Here is a 16,281-nt window from a genome sequence, read left to right on the forward strand (position 1 = left end):
AGCGTAGCCCAAGTGTAGCTTTTAGAAGTCAAAAATGCAACACCAAATGGAAAGCCATCCCGACATAAGGAGAACATGTAAAATCTAGAACTTTCTATTGAGTCCTGATGCTTACGATTCACAAACAAATAGTTTTAGTGTCAACTATTTTCTTGCTCTTACATTACTCTGTATCAACACTAAATGTCCTCGCTCTGTAACTATTGCCTCTCATAAGAAACACTCGGCCTAGACAACGCAAACCTATTTCAGCTGCAATAAAACAATGTAAAGCAGCATTGGCCTTTGCACTCGAGTAAATTCTTTTACACATAGCCATAAGAAAACAAATACACAAGTGTTTACCTGCAATAAATGTATCAGATAACATATTTTGTGCTCACGCCGTGGGGGCATATTTAAAGCTGCATATTATTGTGCACTATATTCAGCATTTGCAGCGTCCCCCACCCGTCTCCCCTCTTTTGCCTTATGTGAACACAGCTCTGAGGGTTCACTGAAGATCGCATCTCAAAAGATGAGCTACCAGAGCATTGCGCTATCAGGCTGTCTCTCCACGTGTGCTGCGGGACGTGGCATTTTGGAAGAAAGACGAAAAGTGTAGGAAAAGGAGAAAAAAGGCGGCAGTGATGGTGATGGGGGGCAGCGGAGTGACTAAAGTATGCGGTTTGCATCATGTGCATCCAACAAAGTGCTTACTGTCTCGAGTGTGCATGTGACTGTGCGTGCGTGTGTGTGTGTGTGTGTGTGTGTGTGCGTGTGTGTGTGTGTGTGTGCGAGCGTGCGTGCGTGCGTGTGTGTGTGTGTGTGCATGTTTGGCAAGTCTTGTGAGGACCCAAACCTGCACAGACACTCAATACTAAACCTACACGTACTAAAAAGGATTCATCAAACAAGCATGGACGATGCTAAATACAAATCAAGGTATCTTTTTTACGAGAGAACAATGGAATAACGGTACATTTTTCATTATATTTGTGTTTTACTGTTGACAGTAGCATATACTTTTGTTGGATGCTTGGACAAGGCAACTCACCCACTTTGCCTATGGTATGTATAAATGTGGTGTTTAATTGATCGATTAGTGTTAATTAGAGAGTCCCTTTGTACAGCTTGGTAGTCAAGGCAACAGTGTTTACATATTGGCTTCCAAAGTAAAGTGCTTTGTATCTTAAAGGCACAATATAAATTCAAGGTATTATTATAACATTTGATAACACATCATTATATATAACGTATGTTCATGTCTTGAAACTTGTGCTTGAATTATATTCTATTTTCATATTTTTTCCGTTTTAAATATTCACAAGTGCGAATATGAAAGCACATTTACCGTAGAAGGTCCTCACGAGACTCATGAACACGACTGTGTGTAACCTGTCAGTGACTTTGAGGGGGGTCTGAACGACTTCACATCACCTTTTCAGCTCCAGCAACTTCCCATTTATATTGTAATGCAAATCTTTGGCCCTGTCCCAGATGGTAGCTTTTCCGCTGTCATGGGTGCATAGAAATATGATTATTTATCCCAAGCACTCTCCTCCTTGCTCTTCATCCTCCTTCCGTATACTGGTTTCAAAACTGGTTGCGTGCCTCTCCGTTCCCTCAAGAGTCTTCTTCCAAAACAGTGGATTTGTTGAAAGTTTTTACAATGATAGACCTCGGAGATACTGGGAACACAAACCTGCAAAGTGCACAACTCAGGGAAAAAAGAGGAGGAGAGAGAGAAAGATTTGAGCTTATAGTACTAAGCAATAATTCTCATGACACAAGTGCGTTTTTAATCACCTCTTTTGGACAAAAAATCAAAAGCTGCTGTTAAAGCTGAGCATCATCCACCAGAAAGCACACGCACATGTAGCTTGAATACATTTGCTTATGCCTGCCAGTGTGGAGCAAGGAAACAGCATTTTTTACTACTCTTAGATAAACCAACTTGCAGAGTTTCTACAACAGCGATACATTCAATATTAAAACAAGAGATATTAAATACATTATGTGCCAAGGGAAAATGTATTCAAGATACCTGCATAAAACTAATTATACGACTGTGGAATAGTGTAAAGTTTTGGCCTGGGTGTAAAGCCAAGCAGTTCTTTATCAGGGATAGAGAAAGAAAATGTTTTTGAATGTGGTCAGACAATGGCCATAGCTCATGCTGCATGTGGTAGGAAGAGTTTTACCAAAGACATGGCACGTGCTGCATTCTGGTGAATTTTGGGAGATATTGGATAAACAAATGTGGCTATGACAGACAGGTCTGATTGGTTCCCAGTGCATGTTTAAACCTTGTCACCGGTTCTGTTAGAGGTTCACCTCCAGATCCGAGGCCATGGTTCTTGACTGGATAAAGGTGGCTTACCCTCTACAGGTTTGTGTAGAGTCCTTGCCCCAAGAAAAGCATTGTATCTCGGGGTCTTGTGCATGACTGAGATGGAAGGACATGTGGTTATATCCCCAAAGAAATTAAGCCATAGAAACAACTTAATGCTGGCTCACGTAAGCCATCTCCACTGACCTGCTCAGAAATGATAGGCTCATCTCACCCTACAGCCGCTCAACCAACTCGTTTTAAACTCAGCCCTCTGGTTCTTCCACTTCAACTCATCCTCCTTCATCCCAGCACCCCCTAAAATATTGTGAGCATGTGGCATGAGAGCTCTGCTGTACAAGTTCAGTGCTTTACTCCACTTGTCAATCACGCCTATCGCAAATCTGGACAGGATATGAGTCTAGACCTTAACGTCATTGTAAAGTATAAAAGTAACTCTGTAAAGGCTATCATATTTTGAACTGAAAATATATAGTATCTAATAATGCATTACTAATATTTCAAGTAGAAAGATCTTTGTAAAATAGAAAGGTATTCAGACTACACCCAGTTGGTCTTTGCACCCAACTTTTTTCAGATGAAAAGCAAAAGTGCTGTCCTGCTTCCCATCAAACTGTGATTCATTTTGTTTTTGACAATTATCTTTTCATACAGTTAAAGAAGCGTCAAACCCCAAATAAAAAAATGCACTGCATAAAAATAGCTCTTTCCTAAAAAGGCTTGTGTCCAGTCAAGGTGTGATAAAATGTAAATATATGATTATTTTTCTGTGATGTATTTTATCTGCATAATAGTATATTATCTGCATCATTAGTCTAAGAGAAAAACAGCATGTGTGACAAACTGCATTTGTGAAGGTGTCGTAAAGATGGGCCAAAGAATGTTTGCCCCAGGGAGAGGGGTGTAACACCCCAGGGGGGTACAACTGTCTTTCTTCTCTAAGGAAGAAAGACAGTTGTAAAAAGCAAGTGCCTTGATGTGAAGTTGACCAATGAGAAATGTGACCCGCCTATTCCATAATATCTAATAAAACGAACCTGCATGAGAAAAAACGTTGTGAGACGAAGGAGGGTCGCCAGGCTGCGGTTTCTCCCATGCATGCCACACAAAAATCTTGATGTTTCTGTGTCGTTTCATATTCTAAGTTGAATTGTGTTCTCTGTGTGTTAAGGAATAGCATTGGTGTATGTCTCATTCCCTGACACAAGGTCAGAGTGAAAAGATGCTTTGGTTTGTATCTTTTTCACATATTTTTGGGGGGATCTTGGTCAGCGTGAGTGAAATAATACCATCTCCTGAGTGGTCACGGTCATACAAAATGGTGCTCAAATATTTGCTGGTAAAACATCTATTGTGAGCCCAATACATGAGAGGTTAATGGAGTTTTGTTTTTCAGCTGCAAGCATTAAATCTATTTGTATGGTTATGCAGCGAATACTTTCTCGCAACAAAGCCCTGCTTATTGATACAATCCTGAAATAAACATGGTGACGATGTCTTATGTAGCAAGCCAATACTGTGAAGAGAATTCAGGCAGTTAAGCATTTTTACAGCTTCAAATTTGGATAAAAAAGCGTTGGAGGTTGAGCGAATGCTTTCTTTATTTATATTTTAAACACAAACCAGTTCCACTATTCTTTTTATTTTTATTTTTTCAATCATACTCATAGTTGTCCAAGGAACAAAGAATCTGGTAACTATAAAACTAGTCCATAGCGTGAATTAGTGTTTACAATTCACACTGAGCTTTTATTGGATTTAAAATTAGGTTAATCATTTAACCAGTATTGGAGAAACCAAAACTTCAAAATGTGGGTCATTCTGGGGGGGGGAATAAAGTATGAGCTAGTTTTTTATAGGAAATGTTTCTTGTGCAATGCTTTCTTCTGCTTTACCTCAGTAGGTTATTCCAGATTCCAACAGATTTTGGAGGGATTAGTTTTGGAATTTTATCCAGGATACAACTGTTTGTAACACAAGCACTGGAGAAAACTGAAAGAAAATTTGATTCAGGAAGCTGCATTTCTCTCCCACAGACGTGACCGAGCATCAAACGAGGAGGGGAATGCACTTTTACCTTTTATTTAAAACCACACTGCTGAAAGCAACCGAGGCAATGTTTTATGAAACAAGGCCCTGCTAATGGCTCCTGGTCAAGTAGACAAGGTGCAAATGTGGGATCGAAACGCTGTTTGGGTCCATACCAGGTCCTGCTGATTACCGAATTGGCGGTGTAGGTCAAAGAGCGGGGCATCTGGGTCCATGTACTGTTGATCAGTATTAATCCCACCCGCGGGACCGGAATTGGACGCAGTCATTTGTCCATTCATGCGACAGACGCCATGACTGTCTCAATGTGCCGTGATCAACTGAAGTTGACGATAGCACTGCCCCCGCCGTGGGACGCTCAGATTGCAATGATTTCAAGCGGCAAGAGAGCTTAAGCACTCCTTCTAGATCGACTCAGATACAACCCTGAGCCTAGCGCTGCTTTGTATGAACCGATTAGTAACAACATCCACACAGACACTTATTCATGGCTCTTAAACTACGCACGGTTTTTCACTCTCTTGAGAGGAGTCCCCCGGATTCTCAGGGCTCTAGATGGGCCCCCTTCCTTGGAACGAAAAATCAAAGCTACAATCAAGACATTGAATATTGTTTTATGATTTTATTTACTCTTTCACAGTGATCACATGCCAGTTGAATGGACCCTTTACATTCTGGTGATTGGAAGTTCTAAAGTTAGAGCCCCTGCGCCCCCTGCAGGACACTGTCCGCTCTGGAGAGCAGCTTCAGTGACAGACTGATCCACCCTCGCTGTCGAGACGTTTCACAGGTCTTTCCTTCCTGCTGCTGTCAGACTCTACAACAAACAATGTTAGCACTGAACATAGAGTCATGAGTCATTCAGCTTCTTAATCATGTGCAATGCTGTCATCATCATGTGCAAGACTGTGACATAATGTCAATCATCCTGGTTCAATATTTTCTGTCCATATAACAGATGTAAATAAGAGTCTTATTTTTATCAGAGGTTGTTTTTAATTGTATTATTATACTTCTGTGCCTGATCTGTTTCTGTTCCTAATATGTGTTGCAACACTAGAATTTCCCCATTGTGCGACAAATAACGGTTATCTTATCTATCTTATCTTAGAGACGTGAATGGGTGACATCGAAGGAAAACTTAAAACAGAGTAGACAGAAGTGTTACCAAATCATGATTCACCCATGAAGTCACTGAGGTTGTTGGCAAACTCCTCGGTGGCTCTGGGGTGGATGAGATCCACCCTGAGTACCTTAAGTCTCTGGATGTTGAAGGACTGACAAGTCTCCGCAACATCGCGTGGCGGTCGGGGACAGTGCCTCTGGACTGGCAGAGCGAGGTGGTGGTCCCTCTGTTCAAGAAGGGGGGGCGGAGGGTGTGTTCCAACTACAGAGGGATCACACTCCTCAGCCTCCCCGGTAAGGTCTATTCCAAGGTACTGGAGAGGAGAATCCGACCGATAGTTGAACCTCGGATTCAGGAGGAGCAGAGCGGTTTTCGTCCCGGTCGTGGAACACTGGACCAGCTCTATACCCTCCATCGGGTGCTCGAGGGTTCATAGGAGTTTGCCCAACCAGTCCACATGTGCTTTGTGGATCTGGAGAAGTTCAAGTATCTCGGGGTCTTGTTCACAAGTGAGGGAAGGGTGGAACAGGGGTTGTGGTGAAGAATGATCTGAGTCAAAAGACAAAGCTTTCGATTTACCGGTCAATCTCACGTTCCTACCCTCACCTATGGTCATGAGCTTTGGGTAATGAAGGACAAGATCGCGGATACAAGCGGTCGAAATGAGTTTCCTCCGCCGAGTGGCTGGGCGCTCCATTAGAGATAGGGTGAGGAGCTCGGTCACACGGGAGGAGCTCTGAGTAGAACCGCTGCTCCTCCATGTCGAGGCATCTGTTCCAAATGCCTTCTGGGCGCCTCCCTGGGGAGGTGTTTCGGGCATGTCACACCAGGAAGAGGCCCCAGGGAAGACCCAGGACACGCTAGAGGGACTATGTCTCTCGGCTGGCCTGGAAACACCTCGGGAACCCCCGGAGGGGGGAATCCCAGCTTACTACTACTACTACTACGACTACTGCCCCTGCGACCCGGCCCCGGATAAGCGGAAGAAGATGGATGGAGGGACCTAATTGTCTTTCCTCAAAACCATTTATCGTCATATAATTTCCTAATCACCTTTCAATTTATTCTTAAAGATTATCCAGCCCTTCAGAAGAAAATTTGCTTCATCTGGTAGTTCACAGTCCTCCGACCATGCGCTGCAGTGCTCTTCTCCTTGCACGGGCTTGTGTGCTACCTAACCGCTCTGACCAATCAGAGTGAGAGCTGCTAGAACCAAGCAGACCAAGCCAAAACCAAAAGCCTTTTTAAAGAAGATTTAAGGATTTTCCAAAGAGAAGAGAAAAAGTTCATGGTCTGAAAAAAGGCGAAAGTTAGCTGTACTCTGAGTAGGCCCTGCCCACCAGGCGGAACCTCATGATAATAGCCTGTCTGCTTACAGTTTCGCTTGAAACAAATCGTCTTTGTATCCTAACAGCCCTGTAATGGGCTATCAACATCCTATTGTAAAATGGCTGTAGCTCCCTCATCAGTGAGTACTTGATTAGCATCTGAATGGCCAGGACTTGTCCTGTCCCATAGCTTCATAACAATAGTGTATACGACCACTAAGTTAAACCTTAAACTACCATTCCTGTTTAAAGAGGGATTCTCTTTTTGAACACAAAAGGCCTCATTAACTCGTCTTTCAAATAATATATTCTCCTGCTTAGAATCCTCCACTGTCTTCAAAAGAGTGGTTTGTGGCTTTAAGATGAAGTCGCAAGGCTCGCTGTAATCCCAAATTTGCATGCCTTCTGTGCTGATAAAGCCTCTTGTTGTAGTGGCTGTTTAGTCTCACCTATGTAATGCTTTTCACAACTTTCTTCACTGTATTGAATAAAATACACTGCTTTGCTCTTTTTTTCTGTCGGCATCTTGTCCTTTGTGTGAACCAGTTTTTGTCTTAGAGTGTTGCCCGGTTTGAAATAAACAAGAATTCCGTGCTGTCTAAAAATCCTTTGTAGATTTTCCAGACAGTCCAGACACATAAGGGATGGAAGTGGCATTAACACCTCCTGGTTTGGTATAAAAATGTGTGTTTCCTGTTTTGACTTCACTTAGGGACAGAAGTGACTCTGGGAGGGGCTTGTAAACCAAATAAAGCATCATGATTGGACTAAAGACAACTCTGCTCAAGTTTTCCTTTTTATTCTTTAAGTCTTTTCAAAGAAAATCCACAACAAATGCATTTTAAATGCTTTTATTCAGTGAAGCACTTTGTAACATTGTTTTTGAAAAATGCATTAGCAATAAAATTATGTTTTCATTTTATTATATTTCATTAATCTTATATTTACACTTTATAGTAAAAAATGAACAATAAATAATAAATACATCTCAAAAACATGCAGTGGATGTGCAGCAGACACCTCAGATGTGATTGTGGTCTTAGTTATTCACTAATTATGACAATTTCAGATATTTTTGCAAAGATCACCATTTGGACACTTGTGAATACCATTAAAAAAAAATCCAGAACATTATATGAAATTCAAAAGTAAGGCTAAGCTATAATGACAAGAGAATTGGCAGTGAGGAGAGGAAAGAGATTGCATTGAAATGTTTTGGCTCCGGTTCAGCCACTGCCACGACTTAGATGTGAGTTTGTGCATCTGTACGCAGTTGGCTTATCTCCATAATACATATGCCTTTAATTTTCCTCAGCTCTCCAAATAGAGCTAATTAAAGGCAATTTAACTTTGAGCAAATGTAAATGGCTTAATGGAGCCATCCCCTGTAATTGCTCCACTCAGTCAGGCATTTATAAAGTGCCAGGGCTAGTTGGCTATACTCATGACTTTTTATAAATAAATCAGTTTACGCTCTACTAGGACAAATTTGCCTACCATACTGAACATGCATAAACATTCAACACAGCTGTATGTTACTTCACTCCAATTCTCCAGATATAAAAATACAGACACAAATCATTGATCTAAACAGGAGAAAGGTATTTAGCAGCTGTACAGGTGGTGCAATAGTCTACTTCACATTAGACCAGAGTGTCTGAGTGCTAAGTTAATATACTTTTTGCAAATGTTTTTTGCCAGAGCGACATAGATATACATAGTATAGTGCAATTTAGTCTCAATTGGCATGTTTCCACTGGTTCACTTTGGAGCTGATCGGCCCGAAAATGTCTCCATTATCATAAGTGAACGTACCAGCCTCTTTAGCTAAAGTAGACACACAATAGCAAGATGACTGGATTAGAGGGAACACAGACTCAAAACAAGATAGCGAAAAGTAGATATAAACAGAAAGTAATAATTTCTTGCCAAATGTTGACTTGATCTTATGATAAACCACAGTATTTCCAGTGATGGCAACTTATGCATAGAACCAACATGCTTCACCAAGAAAAAACATATCAGATGCTCAATACATCTGATATTATCCAAACCCAATAAAAAAAAAATTCTTCTACTGTTGAGACACGTGCAACAAATAAGTGACTGGATTGCCAAACAAAATGAGGTAGAAAGTGCCTTCTGTCTGGCAACTTTCAGTTGTTCTTATTTTAGTCAAGTAAAGATAGTGGGCAACTTTGTTTTCTGACATGGCATCTGGTATGAAAAGTTTGACAATAACTGCTATGTTCCAAAGTAGCCGGGTGGCGCTCACAATCTCCCCCTTTTTAAAACCTTTCCAGACAAATGACAGACTGAATAACAAGTTGGAGAATAAAACTGGCGAGAAGCTGCCACTGCAATCAAAGCCTCTAAAACAATCACTTTGCACAAGCGGCTTGATGAAAACTAACATCTTTATTCGAGCATCGCAGGCGATATTGTGTTCATCATATCGCCTGGCCACTGCCACAGTACATCTCCAAACAGTTTACCTGCTGCCCACACAGGAGAGAGCGTTGCACTTGGCCCAGAGCCTGGATAGTCCCTGTAGTTTCATGTGGCTACACCATCTGCGCCCAGAGTGGAAAGCCTCACTGCACCATTACAGCGGAGGCCCAATGAAAAGAGATGAGGCGGCGAGGTGATGGGGAGGTTAATGCAGCGTCTCCACCGGACTGCCCATTCCCATCATGGAAGGAGGAAGAAGCAGTAAAAGTAAAGCTATTTGGTGAGCACATAAGGAGGGATTTGTATTGCTCATTTTGACAGAGAAAACCTTACACTGGTAAAAATGAATTGTCCGTTGAAGTGACAAGCATAAGACTTGAGAGGGTAACTGTTGTTTGCTAATTTAAAATCCAAACTCTTTGGCTGTTGTAGAACCAACTCCGTTTACTTCACCCATCCAATGATTGGATCAACAACATATACATTGCAGGCAGTGGTTGTGAAGTAACTAAATACAGGTACTGAAAATGTGTATTTAGAATACTCTTGCACTTTGTGGTATTCAGAAAACAGTTACCTTTACTTTTAAAATCAAAATAGTCATGGTTCTTCACCTGTGTGTAAGGATCAACAACCTAGAAGAAAAAACACTTCCAATAATTGGAATCCAAAAATGGCACAGCAATGAGGGCCCACAGTTTTTTTACGTTTCAGAACTCATTACTCATTCTGCTTACTTGTTCTTTAGTGAGTAAGTATCTAACCACCAACTTTCCATTTTAAGTGGGCAAATGTGTTACCAGAAACTGCCCGTAAACTGCTGAAAAAATAACTAACATAAAACACTGTAAGAACTTTGTTTAACACCACTATCGTTGGAAGTGTTGTGTAATCCAACATTTGAACAAACTTAACTTCAATTGATGGAAAATTGTATGCTTGATATTGAAAAGAGAGCATTATATCATTTAACAATGGGTAAATTTACATGGCAATAAATATAGCTAAATATGACCCAAAAAAAGCGAATAACCTAATAATTAGATTTGAATGATGTGTGTTTATGTCCAAGAGAAAGCTATCAGTTCATTAATGGACTTCTTTAGAGTTATAGGGAGTACAATTAATTTTAGAATAAATATGAAACACATTCTCATCTGTCACTTTAGTTTGCACTTTTTTGCATAGTTTTAATTGTCAAATCCTGCAGTGCGAACTATCATCAAGAAATCAGATTCCTGACATCAGATGTAAATGTGTGATCAGACTTTTGGTGTGCATGTAAACATAGGCATTATATTACCAGTGACAGGAAGGTTGTCATTATGTTTTCGCCTGATTGTGGTTCACAGTATTCAAACAATGGCACCAAATTGAGGTGAGACTTGTTTCAGCAGCTCACAAGTGAAATAATGAAACAAGCTCACAGCAGCGTTTAACTGCACCTTACATTTGTACATTTCTTTGTGTTTATGCTTCAAATGCCACGTCGTCTCTGTAAAGAGCTGTGGGAAGTGCACCATCCCCATCTACAGGTCAGAGTGAGAACAGAAGGCTGGATATAGGAACTACCACCTTTATAATCAATTACAGGCCTGCCATAGGTAACAGCACACAGGGAATGGTGAGGGCTAAAACAATACTCTATGTTTTAATGTCACTGTAGCAGAGAGAAAAAATCCAAAAAGCCAAAGCCATGGACAGGTAATAATTCATATTGATGTTAATGCTACTGTTGGGATGTCACAATATCAAAATGTAGTGTTCAATTGTTGTGTGTAAAACCTTTCGTTCCATCGTCTAACATTTAAGTCTGGGACCAGTTTTACAATGCTTCTGTACGTTTATGGGACAAAAACTGCCAGATAAAATAGTACATTATAATTAGTACATTTTTGGGGACTATAGATGGAATTAATAGACAAAGTTTTGTTTCAAAAGTTGTCACAATTATTGTTTTTTAGTTCTTAAGATAATATTGTGATCTGAATAATCATGATTATCAATTAATCAAGTAAAGAAAATAAGATACTAATCATTTGGGGGTTTTGTGCTAAAGTTAGTATCTTTGGTGTCGAAATGGTATATAATAATATAAAATTGTTATTCATATATAATGTAAAAGTGTTGCTGAATCAAGTTTTTGTCCTACTGTATAAGCCTATGGTGCATCTGCAGATATTTATGTAGAGTATGTATGTATATAAGAAGTATTTTTGCCACTATGCCACTGGAGGTGTTTTAAGTACACTATAAAAAGCAGCTTTTTGACTCTTGGTTGTTTTAGTCGTGGCTTCTCTTTGATTACTTGAGAGACAGCCTGCAGTGGAGCAAGTCTCTGCCATTGCTAATTAGGGCACACTTGACACACCTTTTCGTATCCTTCTTCAGGCAATTATTTCAGCAGACACTTGTGGTATAAACACAAACTTTACTCTTTCATTTCAGCACTTTAAGGTATTTTTCTATACGCCACTCTCCGCCTTCTGTCTCCGTTCCCCAGATTACGCCATTTGCCTGCAGAGTGTGAAAGAGCACAACACTTACTTCAAATTTCATCACAGAGTTTAAATATGCCATTTAAACAGTAGTGAAATTATTAAATATTTTAGTTTTTTTTTTTTTTGACAATTATGAGACCCCAATGAGTCATTGTGCATTGTGCATGCAGTAATGAAGCTGTGACAAGAACGGCATCCAGCGTAAAGGACAAAATTAAAAATCTATGTGCGATTCAGTGGAGCGACCCCCTAATAAAAAGGATAACAGTCAATTGAGGAAAAAACCTGCATATATTCACAAGTAGGATTTTTGCTCTTCAAAAAAATTAGGAGTGTTTTTGCCCTATTAGATTGTGTTCTTCCTGGTTCTTTGTTTATTAGCAGGACAAGTGAACAAACTAAGCTTGAAATAGTTAATTCAAAGAACACAAAAAGTGAATAAATCTGAGGTGTAATGACATTGAGGTGGTAAAATAATACTGTATCAATAAAATACTACATTAATATAAATTTAATACAGAATAATACAGCCAATGCCTTGGCTTATTTTAAACACCTGATTTCCTAACATAGGACAGAAATTCTTATCATGTGAATATGTTGTGATATTAAATATAGCCGAATACATGAAAAATAAACTGTAATATTTCTAATAATTTGCAGTATGTTAAACTGCATTGGGATTGAGCACCAACAACAGTAATGATGTAATTAGTGTAATTAGTTCTACGTACAGCCCTTATTGCACTGCACCACGTTAATCAGCACGATATATACAGCCTTCATTCCAAGAAAACAGCGAGTGAAAAGATGTTACTGCCCGGAGAGAAGCAGTTGACTTCTGAGCAGTGATATAGGATGACCAAATGCTATATGTGATTGCACTGGTGACTTCTCCTCCTGTGGTTGTCTGCATACAGAGCTGCTAAAAGGTCCAGTTAAAACTAAAAGCATTCTTTCTAACTAGGTTTCTAAAGCGTTTCTGAACATGTTGCCAAGTTGAGCTATAAAAAAAAAACAGAAGCAGACCTCTAAGGCATGCTTCTTTTACACAATAATAAAAAAGTGAACAGATAAGGACTGAATCTGAATCTTTTGCTTCAGACATGCACAAAAAACTGAACTTTTTAACAATCCAAAGCAATAGATACAGTAATAATAGCAATAATACACATCAAAAGAATATAAGCACAATCTGAATTAATGCAATTTTTGAAAACAAGGGCTCAACAATGACAAAGGTGAATAGTTGAATTCTCTTTTCGGCTCTCAATGTCAATCCATCTGTACTAAAACGTCATTCAAACATCTCAACGCTATCGTGCAAACTCAAAAAAGAGATCATGGTTTAAAACTAAATGATCTTTTCCAAATTGAGGAGCTATGGAAATACATATTCTATTAAAGGTCAGTGAATAATAAAGACTTGAATCCTGGCCAGAGTGGTTTTGATCTTGGCTCTGAATCCCCTCTGAAAGTACAGCGCGGTCTCACACAGCAAAAGCACACAAAGCAGAGCATGACAAGAGAAAGTTGGCTGACAAGTAGTAGCTCCCCCGCTGTCTCTTTTAGTGCTACGCCAAGATGGACATATTGTGTCTTGAAACAAAATCGAGCGGTTGGCTGTGTGACAACTCCGTTTACCACGCTGTACACATTCACCCCACCAGCAGGGGGCTTCATCACGCTCACTGCCACTGCTGGACCCCAACTTTGTCATTAGTCATTTAGCTGCAGCTTACAAAGAATCAAGCTCCATTGATTAGTTGGTCAGATTTTAAACTAAATGCACTCTGTTTTGCAGTTCTTTCCAATTCATTAAGCAGCATTGGGACTAAATTCTCTCTAAAAGCCTCAAGCCAAGTCTTAAAATGAGAGAAAGTGGCATTAATCTGCAAACAGAAGCTTTAGTATTGGTTTGCCTCTCTGCTTTAGCCTTATGGCCGTTAGAAAAATGACTGAATTAGAATTCAAGGTCTCTGTGAGTTTACGCAATGAATTATCAGCAAATAATTATTAGCAAATGGGGTGAATGCACTATATGTTGAAACGTATTTGAAGAGTTTATCTGCTTAAAGGTGCCATAACATGCTTTTTTTCACGTTTCGTAGTCTATCCTAAGTGTATAATTGATAATAATAAGTGTTGTGCAACACCCTTAACATAATAGTTAAGAAATGGACCCCCTCACCAACCCGGAAATGCAAACGGCTTGGTTTGATATTCGCCCCCACCCTTGCGAAGAGCGATCTGGATCCCCCGCCCAACCCGTGACGTAGTCTCAGAGCGCGTGTGTGCCCCGCCCACCTGTGACGTAGTGTGTGCCCCACAGCTGTCTGCTCCGCGCGACTGAGTGAGAAACGATAGAATATATATATATATATATATATATATATATATAAATATATATATATATATATATATATATATATATATATATATATATATATATATATATATATATATATATATATATATATATATATATATATATATATATAAAAGTCTTATGTCCATCGCGCTCTTATTTCCTGGTTTTTCGGTATCGGATAGAACTTCTCTCCGTTTATTTTCCCGGTTGCTGCATCAACTGCCACATCAACCTTCACCATTGTGATAACAGTAAAGAGTGCGATATCATTAATGACGTTTTGGGCCTCTTTGAGCCGTGTTTCGTCGTAAATCGAAGCAGAAAAACTCCGGAATGGGCTTGTAGGGAGACAGCAGCGCGGAGCCGGGGGGAAGGGGGCGGGAGGCGGCAGGCGGGAGGGGAGGGGGGTGGAGAGGGGGGATGATGACGCATGCTTGCCCTTATGACGCAGTCTTGCCCCCACCGCCCGTCAGTTTGGAGATTAGAGGAAAGGAGATAGTCTGTAATATAGCTAAACACTGCGGGAATCAATCAAAAAAACACTAGACTTTCGCACCAACAAGAGGCCATTTCATGTTTAGTCCTGACTCTAGCACCAGCAGGAGGCCGGTCCATGTTTAGTCCTGACTCTGGCACCAGCAGGAGGCCGGTCCCTGAGGTCCTCAGAGTCCGAGATGGTTCATATGGCACTAACATGTCCGATATGTACTTTGGTGCTAGGCCATGGAGAGACTTGTACACAAGCAGAGCTGCTTTAAAATCCATTCTCTGAGCCACAGGAGCCAGTGCAGAGACCTGAGAACAGGACTAATGTGATGGTACTTCCTGGTTCTAGTCAGGACCCGAGCAGCAGCGTTCTGGATGTACTGCAGCTGTTTTACAGCTTGTTTGGAGAGGCCACTGATTCAATCATTGCATAAGTTTATAACAACCAGACCTTGTCAAGTCATTGTGCTCATTGCAGAGTCTTAAAATAAACAATTTGTTTTAAACAGTGTAAGCATTTTCCGACAGTACATCCTACATCAGCATTTATGTTACAGTATGATCTTTACAACAATCAATAACAATATCATGTGCAATAAAAAGCTGTTAGCCTACACTGCTGATTTTCATATAAATGCCAGCAATCCATCTGTCTATAGATTAGCACATAAACGTAGATCTGATTGCCACACATTTGCTGCAGTGTGCCTGAAATGGATTTAGTCTCTGGTGTAACAAATGTCACTTTTTTTACAACAGAGCAGTAAAAAGCTCTGCGGCGATCACCCACACATACCCAATCACATACGTCCCCCATAAGCGCACACTTGACAGTCCATTACCGACTTCAAAACAAAAGCCCTTTACATCGAAAAGAAGAAAAAGCGTTACATAGCACCTCCAGTTAGACGTGGCAGACACAGAAAAAGTACTCCCAAACGGGGTATAGTGTGATCAATACATAAAAGGAACAGAGGCAGAGTGCGATTGGCCTCGTATAGGGCGGTGCTCCCAGTGAAATGCACGCCGGCTAATTGTTCAGGGACCGACGCATTGGGACGGGGCGCACACCTCATCGATCCACCACTGCAGCTGATGTGGGAATGTCAGGGAGGGTGAGAGTACATGGAGGTTGCGTGTCAGAGTGGAGCAATAGAGGGCAGTGCTCAGCCTCTGTTTGGGATCGGCACTGACAACTTTAAAGTCTGTGTAGTTGAACTTTTTCATCTAGATAGTGTACAGAATTATTTTGAGCAAAAGGCAAATTAAAAAGTAGAATGATGTACAGTTTGACCTCATAAGTGTTAAAATTGCAAATCTGACCCTCGGACAATCTGATTTAGATATTATATAAATATGTTTTGCTCAAATTAACTTAACTGAAAGTTTTTCTTTTGTGGCTCAGACTGTGCAGAACTCTGTGAGGTTGTTTCCTAACTGCAGTTGGAGTTTTAGGACATTTCAACTCACACCACAACATTTATTTTCCTCAACACACAGTCTCAAAAACATCTTTTTGAAGAAGAGGTTATCAGTGAAACTGTGTGACCCAAAGCCTGTATCAGTGATCAATGTGAGCGTAGCTGTGGTGTTTATCTGGATTTCAAATACTGTTTACTTGATGTTCTTCTTTTGGA

Source organism: Eucyclogobius newberryi, unplaced genomic scaffold (assembly GCF_026437365.1).
Source record: "Eucyclogobius newberryi isolate DKJ021-1_F unplaced genomic scaffold, fEucNew1.0.hap1 SCAF_17, whole genome shotgun sequence".
Lineage (NCBI taxonomy): Eukaryota > Metazoa > Chordata > Actinopteri > Gobiiformes > Gobiidae > Eucyclogobius > Eucyclogobius newberryi.